The sequence below is a fragment of the Schistocerca serialis genome, chromosome 2, assembly GCF_023864345.2.
Source record: "Schistocerca serialis cubense isolate TAMUIC-IGC-003099 chromosome 2, iqSchSeri2.2, whole genome shotgun sequence".
In the NCBI taxonomy this organism is placed as follows: domain Eukaryota; kingdom Metazoa; phylum Arthropoda; class Insecta; order Orthoptera; family Acrididae; genus Schistocerca; species Schistocerca serialis.
The window spans coordinates 237,770,236-237,778,623 of NC_064639.1; positions in this window are offsets into that span (position 1 = coordinate 237,770,236).

Consider the following 8,388-nt stretch of genomic DNA (forward strand, 5'->3'; position numbering starts at 1 on the left):
ATCTCCAGAGGACATTCCATGAATTCCTCTGTCACGGAAATCTTGGTGTCGGCGAAATATTTCTGAGATTCAATTATTAACACATCAATGGAAAGAAGTTTGGCGGAAGAGCTTGTTAATCGTGGCGGCGCCTGTCAACTGGATAAGGCGTGGAACCCGGTGATCTCTTTATTCCTTCAGGAAGAAAACATTTTATAGTCAGTGACACTTCTAGTGACATTTAATTTTATTAATTCTGACATCTGAATTTTAACTCCGCGAGTGCGCATTCCGACAGAGAGCGCGCGTGGAGGACCACCCATTCGCCTGCGCGCCATAGATGGATTGCAAATTGACAAAGGTCGCTCACGTAGCGGCTGTCCTTACGAATGCCTATCCACGCCATTTTTGGTATAAAGTTAGCGATGTGAACTAGCAGTCTCCAGTGCATAAAACTCACGAGACGATGGCTGAATTGCCATCAGCCGAAATATCGTGGCAACAACTCGAAGTAATACAGCAGCAACTCCGAAACTACATGAAATAATCTTTAAAGATATTTGTCATTTTGAGTAAACTTGAAAGTAGTCAGCCTATATGGATAAATTAATCTGGTACTTAGATGATTTATGTTGAGGAAGGAGAGGTACACAGCATATCAGTTGAAATCCCATTGTTTTATTATTATTATTCCATCTGCCCACATACCAGGAACATGATATGGTCCATGTACTGCTCCGAGTTTGTTGGATGACAACTCACTCAAATGCACTAAAGATGGTTATTTATAGCAGAAATTTGGATATAAAAAGAACAAAAAAAGAAAAAAGGAACCAGTGGGACTGCGACTGGTGGCTGTGTTCCTATCCTTCCTTGATTAAAGTATGGTCGCTGTGTCGAATCAAAACTGATTTACGTTGATTTCGTTGCCTTCTTACGGGTAAACATGTTATCTCAAGTCTCAATAATCTGTATTAAAACCATGGACATTAATTACCTTTATTAGTAAATGTGAACTATACATAATTTCTGCTAAAAATAAAAATTATAGTTATGTATTTCGTGAAACTGTGCAACTATTGTTGCCGGCCGGAGTGGCCGAGCGGTTCTAGGCGCTGCAGTCTGGATCCGCGCGACCGCTACGGTCGCAGGTTCGAATCCTGCCTCGGGCATGGATATGTGTGATGACCTTAGGTTAGTTAGGTTTAAGTAGTTCTAAGTTCTAGGGGACTGATGACCACAGCAGTTAAGTCCCATAAGGCTCAGAGCCATTTGAACCATTTTGAACCGCCAAAGTTGCCCGCCCCTCCCTCTCCCCCCCCCCCTTTCCAGTAAAACTAGCGGTCTGTATGTAAAACACTTTCGGTTTTGTTGCCGCGTCAATTCGGGATAAAATCTCAAGCTTTCGACGATAGCCTCCATCGTCATCGTCTGGAGCAACTGACTGTCTTCACGGCTGCTGTGGTAGCCTTTTATAGCCCGTGGACGGCTTCTGATTGGTCGGTTTGTGATTGGTCGGCGATTACGTACTGCTATCGCAGACGGTGTCAATGTGTGCGCTTGTGGCGCCACGCTTCCGTTGGAACGTAAACCTTGGAAGGAATGTCTCTGCTGCTTCTCTGCATCGACCGCTCGTTTCCGTGCACCGCTCAGATAGTATCCGCCATCACGTTTAAAGTTCTTTTGGCTCACTCTTACTTTAACAGCCTCCTTAATGACAGAACCCAAGTATGTGGAGGCATGGGACAGAATTTCTGTTTCATCAAACAATATTTTATGTTTGTTCGTGAGGCTGTGCTCCGCAATTGCCGATTTCTACAGTTCTCTATTTTTAATATGGCGTTGGTGTTCTGCACAGCGGTCGGAAATGGTACGAATGGTCTGACCTACGTAACTGCTTCCACACTCACACGGGATATTATAAATTGCAGGGATCCTGAGGACGAGACCTTAAAAGGGCGCATCATCTCCTTCATTTTCTTAGGAGGACGAAAAATCGGTCTACCCAGGACGCTTCCGATCTTGCTGGATGTTGCTGATGTTGTGGTCTTCAGTCCTGAGACTGGTTTGATGCATCTCTCCATGCTACTCTATCCTGTGCAAGCTGCTTCATCTCCCAGTAACAACTGCAACCTAAATTCTTCTGAATCTGCTTAATGTATTCATCTCTTGGTCTCCCTCTACGATTTTTACCCTCCACGCTGCCCTCCAACACTAAATTGGTGATCCCTTGATGCCTCAGAACATGTCCTACCAACCGATCCCTTCTTCTAGTCAAGTTGTGCCAGAAATTTCTCTTCTCCCCAATCCTATTCAATACCTCCTCATTAGTTATGTGATCTACCCATCTAATCTTCAGCATTCTTCTGTAGCACCACATTTCAAAAGCCTCTATTCTCTTCTTGTCCAAACTATTTATCGTCCATTTTTCACTTCCATACATGGCTACACTCCATACAAATACTTTCAGAAACGACTTCCTGACATTTAAATCTATACTCGATGTTAACAAATTTCTCCTCTTCAGAAACGCTTTCCTTCCCATTGCCAGTCTACATTTTATATCCTCTCTACTTCGACCATCATCAGTTATTTTGCTCCCCAAATAGCAAAACTCCTTTACTACTTTAAGTGTCTCATTTCCTAATCTAATTCCCTCAGCATCACCCGACTTAATTCGACTACATTCCATTATCCTCGTTTTACTTTTGTTGATGTTCATCTTATATCCTCCTTTCAAGACACTATCCATTCCGTTCAACTGCTCTTCCAAGTCCTTTGCTGTCTCTGACAGAATTACAATGTCATCGGCAAACCTCAAAGTTTTTATTTCTTCTCTATGGATTTTAATACCTACTCCGAATTTTTCTTTTGTTTCCTTCACTGCTTGCTCAATATACAGATTGAATAACATCGGGGAGAGGCTACAACCCTGTCTCACTCCCTTCCCAATCACTGCTTCCATTTCATGTCCCTCTACTCTTATAACTGCCATCTGGTTTCTGTACAAGTTGTAAATAGCCTTTCGCTCCCTGTATTTTACCCCTGCCACCTTCAGAATTTGAAAGAGAGTATTCCAGTCAACATTGTCAAAAGCTTTCTATGCTAGAGACGTAGGTTTGCCTTTCCTTAATCTAGCTTCTAAGATAAGTCGTAGGGTCAATATTGCCTCACGTGTTTCTATATTTCTACGGAATCCAAACTGATCTTCCACGAGGTCGGCTTCTACTAGTTTTTCCATTCGTCTGTAAAGAATTCGTCTTAGTATTTTGCAGCCGTGACTTATTAAACTGATAGTTCGGTAATTTTCACATCTGTAAACACCTGCTTTCTTTGGGATTGGAATTATTATATTCCTCTTGAAGTCTGAGGGTATTTCGCCTGTCTCATATATCTTGCTCACCAGATGGTAGAGTTTTGCCAGGACTGGCTCTCCCAAGGCTGTCAGTAGTTCTAATGGAACGTTGTCTACTCCCGGGGGCCTTGTTTCGACCCAGGTCTCTCAGTGCTCTGTCAAACTCTTCACGCAGTATCATATCTCCCATGTCATCTTCATCTACATCCTCTTCCATTTCCATAATATTGTCCTCAAGTACATCGCCCCTGTATAGACCCTCTATATACTCCTTCCACCTTTCTGCTTTCCCTTCTTTGCTTAGAACTGGGTTTCCATCTGAGCTCTTGATGTTCATACAAGTGGTTCTCTTATCTCCAAAGGTCTCTTTAATTTTCCTGTAGGTAGTATCTATCTTACCCCTAGTGAGATAAGCCTCTACGTCCTTACATTTGTCCTCTAGCCATCGCTGCTTAGCCATTTTGCACTTCCTGTCGATCTCATTTTGAGACGTTTGTATTCCTTTTTGCCTGCTTCATTTAGTGCATTTTTATATTTTCTCCTTTCATCAATTAAATTCAATATTTCTTCTGTTACCCAAGGATTTCTACTAGCCCTCGTCTTTTTACCTACTTGATCCTCTGCTGCCTTCACTACTTCATCCCTCAGAGCTACCCATTCTTCTTCTACTGTATTTCTTTCCCCCATTCCTGTCAATTGTTCCCTTATGCTCTCCTTGAAACTCTGTACAACCTCTGGTTCTTTCAGTTTATCCAGGTCCCATCTCCTTAAATTCCCACCTTTTTGCTGGATATAGCGCCACAAAAAGAAAGAACCGCAATTGGTGTTTCATCCTGTGAGTGTGCAGCATTTTCACGTTTCCTTTTTTCGGAAAACGGCGCCTTAATATCGCGGGCACCATAGCCATTCTTTGGAACATGTATTTCAGATGGTTAATCTCGGACATTAAGTGGTCCTAGTCAGAAACAGCTTTTGCTCTATACACCAACGTGTTCAAAACGGCTCTCTTCTGAGCACGATGATGGAAACTCTGTGCATTAAGGTATAAATCGGTACGCGTCGGCTTACGGTATACAGAGTGGCCGAGACGAATGTCCGCCTGTCGTTGTACTAAAACGTCGAAGAAAGGCAGTCTTCCTCCCTTTTTCATCTCGACAGTGAACCGGATGTTCGGATGTATGATGTTCGTGTGTTCCATGAAATGTTCGAGAGCTTCTGCTCCGTTCGGCGGGACCATTAATGTATCGAAAATGGTTCAAATGGCTCTGAGCACTATGGGACTTAACATCTTAGGTCATCAGTCCCCTAGAACTTAGAGCTACTTAAACCTAACTAACCTAAGGACATCACACACATCCATGCCCGAGGCTTTTAGAACCGCTCGGCCACACCGACCAGCTCAGGAACAGTATAACTTAGTATGTGATGTAAAATTCAACTCAAAACGTCCATCCCTTCTTGAGAAAATGGGTCTGTAACAATTGAACGGGCAGACAGACAGACAGACGGACAACAAAGTGATCCTGTAAGGGTTCCGTTTTTACTGACTGAGGGATGCAAGCCTAAAACTGAAAATAAAAGAGAAGAAAAATGTTAAGCTCGACCCCATGACCCTTGGATTAGCAGCCTGTGCTCTCTCCGCTCCGCAAACTTCTGCATGGACACTGCGCTCAGATAAATGGCTCGTACTTCGCCCGACCCTAGCCTAAAGTGCTACTTTTTTTTTTTTTTTTTCTAAACGCTAGGCCATCTGGAGCTGCCACGTCAGTTTCATTTCTGGTCGAGGCCTACATACATCATAAATTTGGACGAAATCTGTGATGACGAATAGTCCCCTTGTCAGATCGGTGTCGGCTGCGAGGCTACCGCAGCGGTAATTCACTGTGCTGACGCGGGGCCTTCGCTGCCGGCGCCATAAACTTTACGGCGACCCGACGCGGCCTCCGGCACGCAGGTACCGCATGTAAACCAGCCACGGGGACAGCCACTGCCACAACCACAATCAGGCCGGCGGGCTGGCTCTGTATTTCGCCGCCTGCGCCTATCCGTGCAGCTGGCTCGGTGATTTATAATTCGCTATAAAATAAGATCTCGCATCTCTCGAAAGTGTTTTCCAATATACTCGTAAATACCCCCACTCCCCCTCCCTCCGTCCCCAGACACTAGTCGTGCTGAAACACGGCTTCGTACACACGAAAAAGGGAAGAAAAATATTATGCGGCGTGTGTAGCTACCGCACGCGCTCGGCGAATACCTCATATCTGGCTTCTGTTCAATAATTCATAGGCTTTGTGTGGACAGGCTCCGGTGCTGCCTGACTGTGCGATTCTGCAAGCTGGCCTCGCATAGTGGATGTGCCGAGCCTCGGTGACAAAGACTTCCGAACGATACTGAAATTTGTGTGTGACAACGAGTATACGTGCGTCCTTATTGGCTCTCGGGAGCAGAAGGTAAAGAAGAGAGAGGAACTGGTCAGTGTAGCGACTCAGAGAGGCGCTAATAGGGATAGCGGTTGTCGCTGAAGCAATCGGTTTTCGGTTATATCGGTTGTTTTTACGTTGCCAGTTTAACCGGACTATTAAGGCGGGTAGGACGTCAAACGGGCCGACTTAGAGAAGAATAGGCACCACAGGACATTTTAATTTGCACTGTCTACAATTTTTACAAACAAATTCATAAAACTTTGTCAGCATGACCAGGAAGGATTCAGGATTCACACTCATAGCAGTGGAAGTTCAAAAACACGAAAAAATAATATTCTTTAAATGTGAAATTTCATGATTTTTTTCACTTGCTGTTGGCTGCATTTTTTGCTATAGGTACACTTTTCTTCATAAGTAAGAGAGATTCTTCGATGAATTTTGCACAGCTTACAAACCATACTTACAGGTGTATGAAACTCTAGAATTTAATTAATCTATGGAAAAATGAATGGGCTGTTACGTTTTAAACTTTGTGTTTAGAGAAAACTCGAATTTTATAGATAATTATCTCAATTTTTACCACAGTTTTTAACAGATTTGGGAAATTCTAGAGTTTCATACACCTGTAAGTATGGTTTGTATGCTGTGCAAAATTCATCGAAGAATCTCTCTTACTTATGAAGAAAAGTGTACCTACAGTAACAAATGCAGCTAATACCAAGTGAAAAAAATGATGAAATTTCACATGTAAAAAAAATTTGTTTTGTTATGTTTTTGTACTTACTCTGCTATGCTAACAAAGTTTTATGAATTTATTTGTAAAAGTATAGACAGTGTAGATTAAAATGTCCTATGGTGCCTCTCCTGCTCCAAGTCGGCCCTTTACACGTCTTACCCCCCTTAAAATCGCTCAAAATAACCGGTTTCTGAAATAACCGATTTTTGGTTTTTTATTCCTGTTATTTCTGAATTAAACGTAGAAATAGAAAAAAATATTGACAAGTTTTGACTCCCTCAGTTTTAAGGTACATAGAATCAAAATATGAAATTAAATAGGTAAATAAAGGAAAACTTAGTCCGTCCACCGATTGCTCTTTCCTCGAAAAGTGATAAGTGGTTGACTGCTACAAAAAATTACCAGTATTCTCCTGTTGTTGTTGTTGTTGTGGTCTTCCTGAGACTGGTTTGATGCAGCTCTCCATGCTACTCTATCCTGTGCAAGCTTCTTCATCTCCCAGTACCTACTGCAACCTACATCCTTCTGAATCTGCTTAGTGTATTCATCTCTTGGTCTCCCTCTACGATTTTTACCCTCCACGCTGCCCTCCAGTACTAAATTGGTCATCCCTTGATGCCTCAGAACATGTCCTACCAACCAATCCCTTCTTCTAATCAAGTTGTGCCACAAACTCCTCTTCTCCCCAATTCTGTTCAATACCTCCTCATTAGTATTCTCCTATTCACTCTTTTTTTTAAACTCTGCTCAAAAATCATATTGTAATTGGGAATCGTACCACTATTTGGACATTACGAGTAGTCAGTGCTGAAGACTGAAAACTGAGTTTGAAGAACTGTATTTTTCGTGTTATTTTGTTCGTTCACAAGAACTGCAAACAGATAAAGGCTTGTTATATGGACACAGGCAACTGATCAGCTGCTTTCTATTTTTATTGCAAACTGTGAATGAACTTCTAAGTTTTAAGTTTTGTCACAAATTTGTTGTGACTCCTCCCGTTTTTAAAGCAAGTGGGACAATGTACCTCACTAACACTGCACATCGTAAAAACTTCCAAACTAGGGCTGGTGCTTTTGCGTAAAACAACTAATGTCCGAAGACGACAGTGAGAAACTACCATATAGACCAGATTGATCAAGTCTTGCCCACTGCTTGTACACACGTGCTGTCTAATAGGTCGCATCATAACGTAATAGCACATTACTGTCTCAGCAGCGCTATACCAATTCTGATGCCATATGTTTGTTGCTCGTTTCTGTCGGCATTGTTATTCATATAGCGCTTGGTCGTCTTTCCCATTTTCTACAAAAATCCAATACTGCAAAATGCACGAATAAAAATTACTCGTTCTTTAAAAAATATTTACTTAAAAACAAAAAAGTTTGCACTACTGCAATGACTAATTGATATTTTATTATCTTATCCTTTATTAGAAAAATTGCGAACACCTGTTATAACAGACACCAGACAAATGGCAAAAATACCGGTTTTCGGAACTAAAATGACGGTATCGGTTTTAGCAGGTCGGTTATTCCCATCCCTAGGCGCTAACCTAGTGTGATGATTAAAAAAAAAAAAAGTTACTACCAAAAACAGTCTTGATCACAATTTATTTATTACGGTGACCGGTTTCGACCATTACTGTAGTCATATTCACCACAGTAGTGGTCGAAACAGGTCACCGTAATAAATAAATTGTGATCAAGACTGTTTTTGATAGTAAATATTTGTAACACATTGATCATTGTCACTCCCATAATGTATTCAAAACTTAAAAAAAATAGTTTCGCTTCTTGCATTAATGTTTGATCCATGATATTGTGAGGCGCCCCACAGCTAATTGCATAATACGCTTTTGTGCTATTAACATTTGAACATGTGTTGCTTCCTCCCAG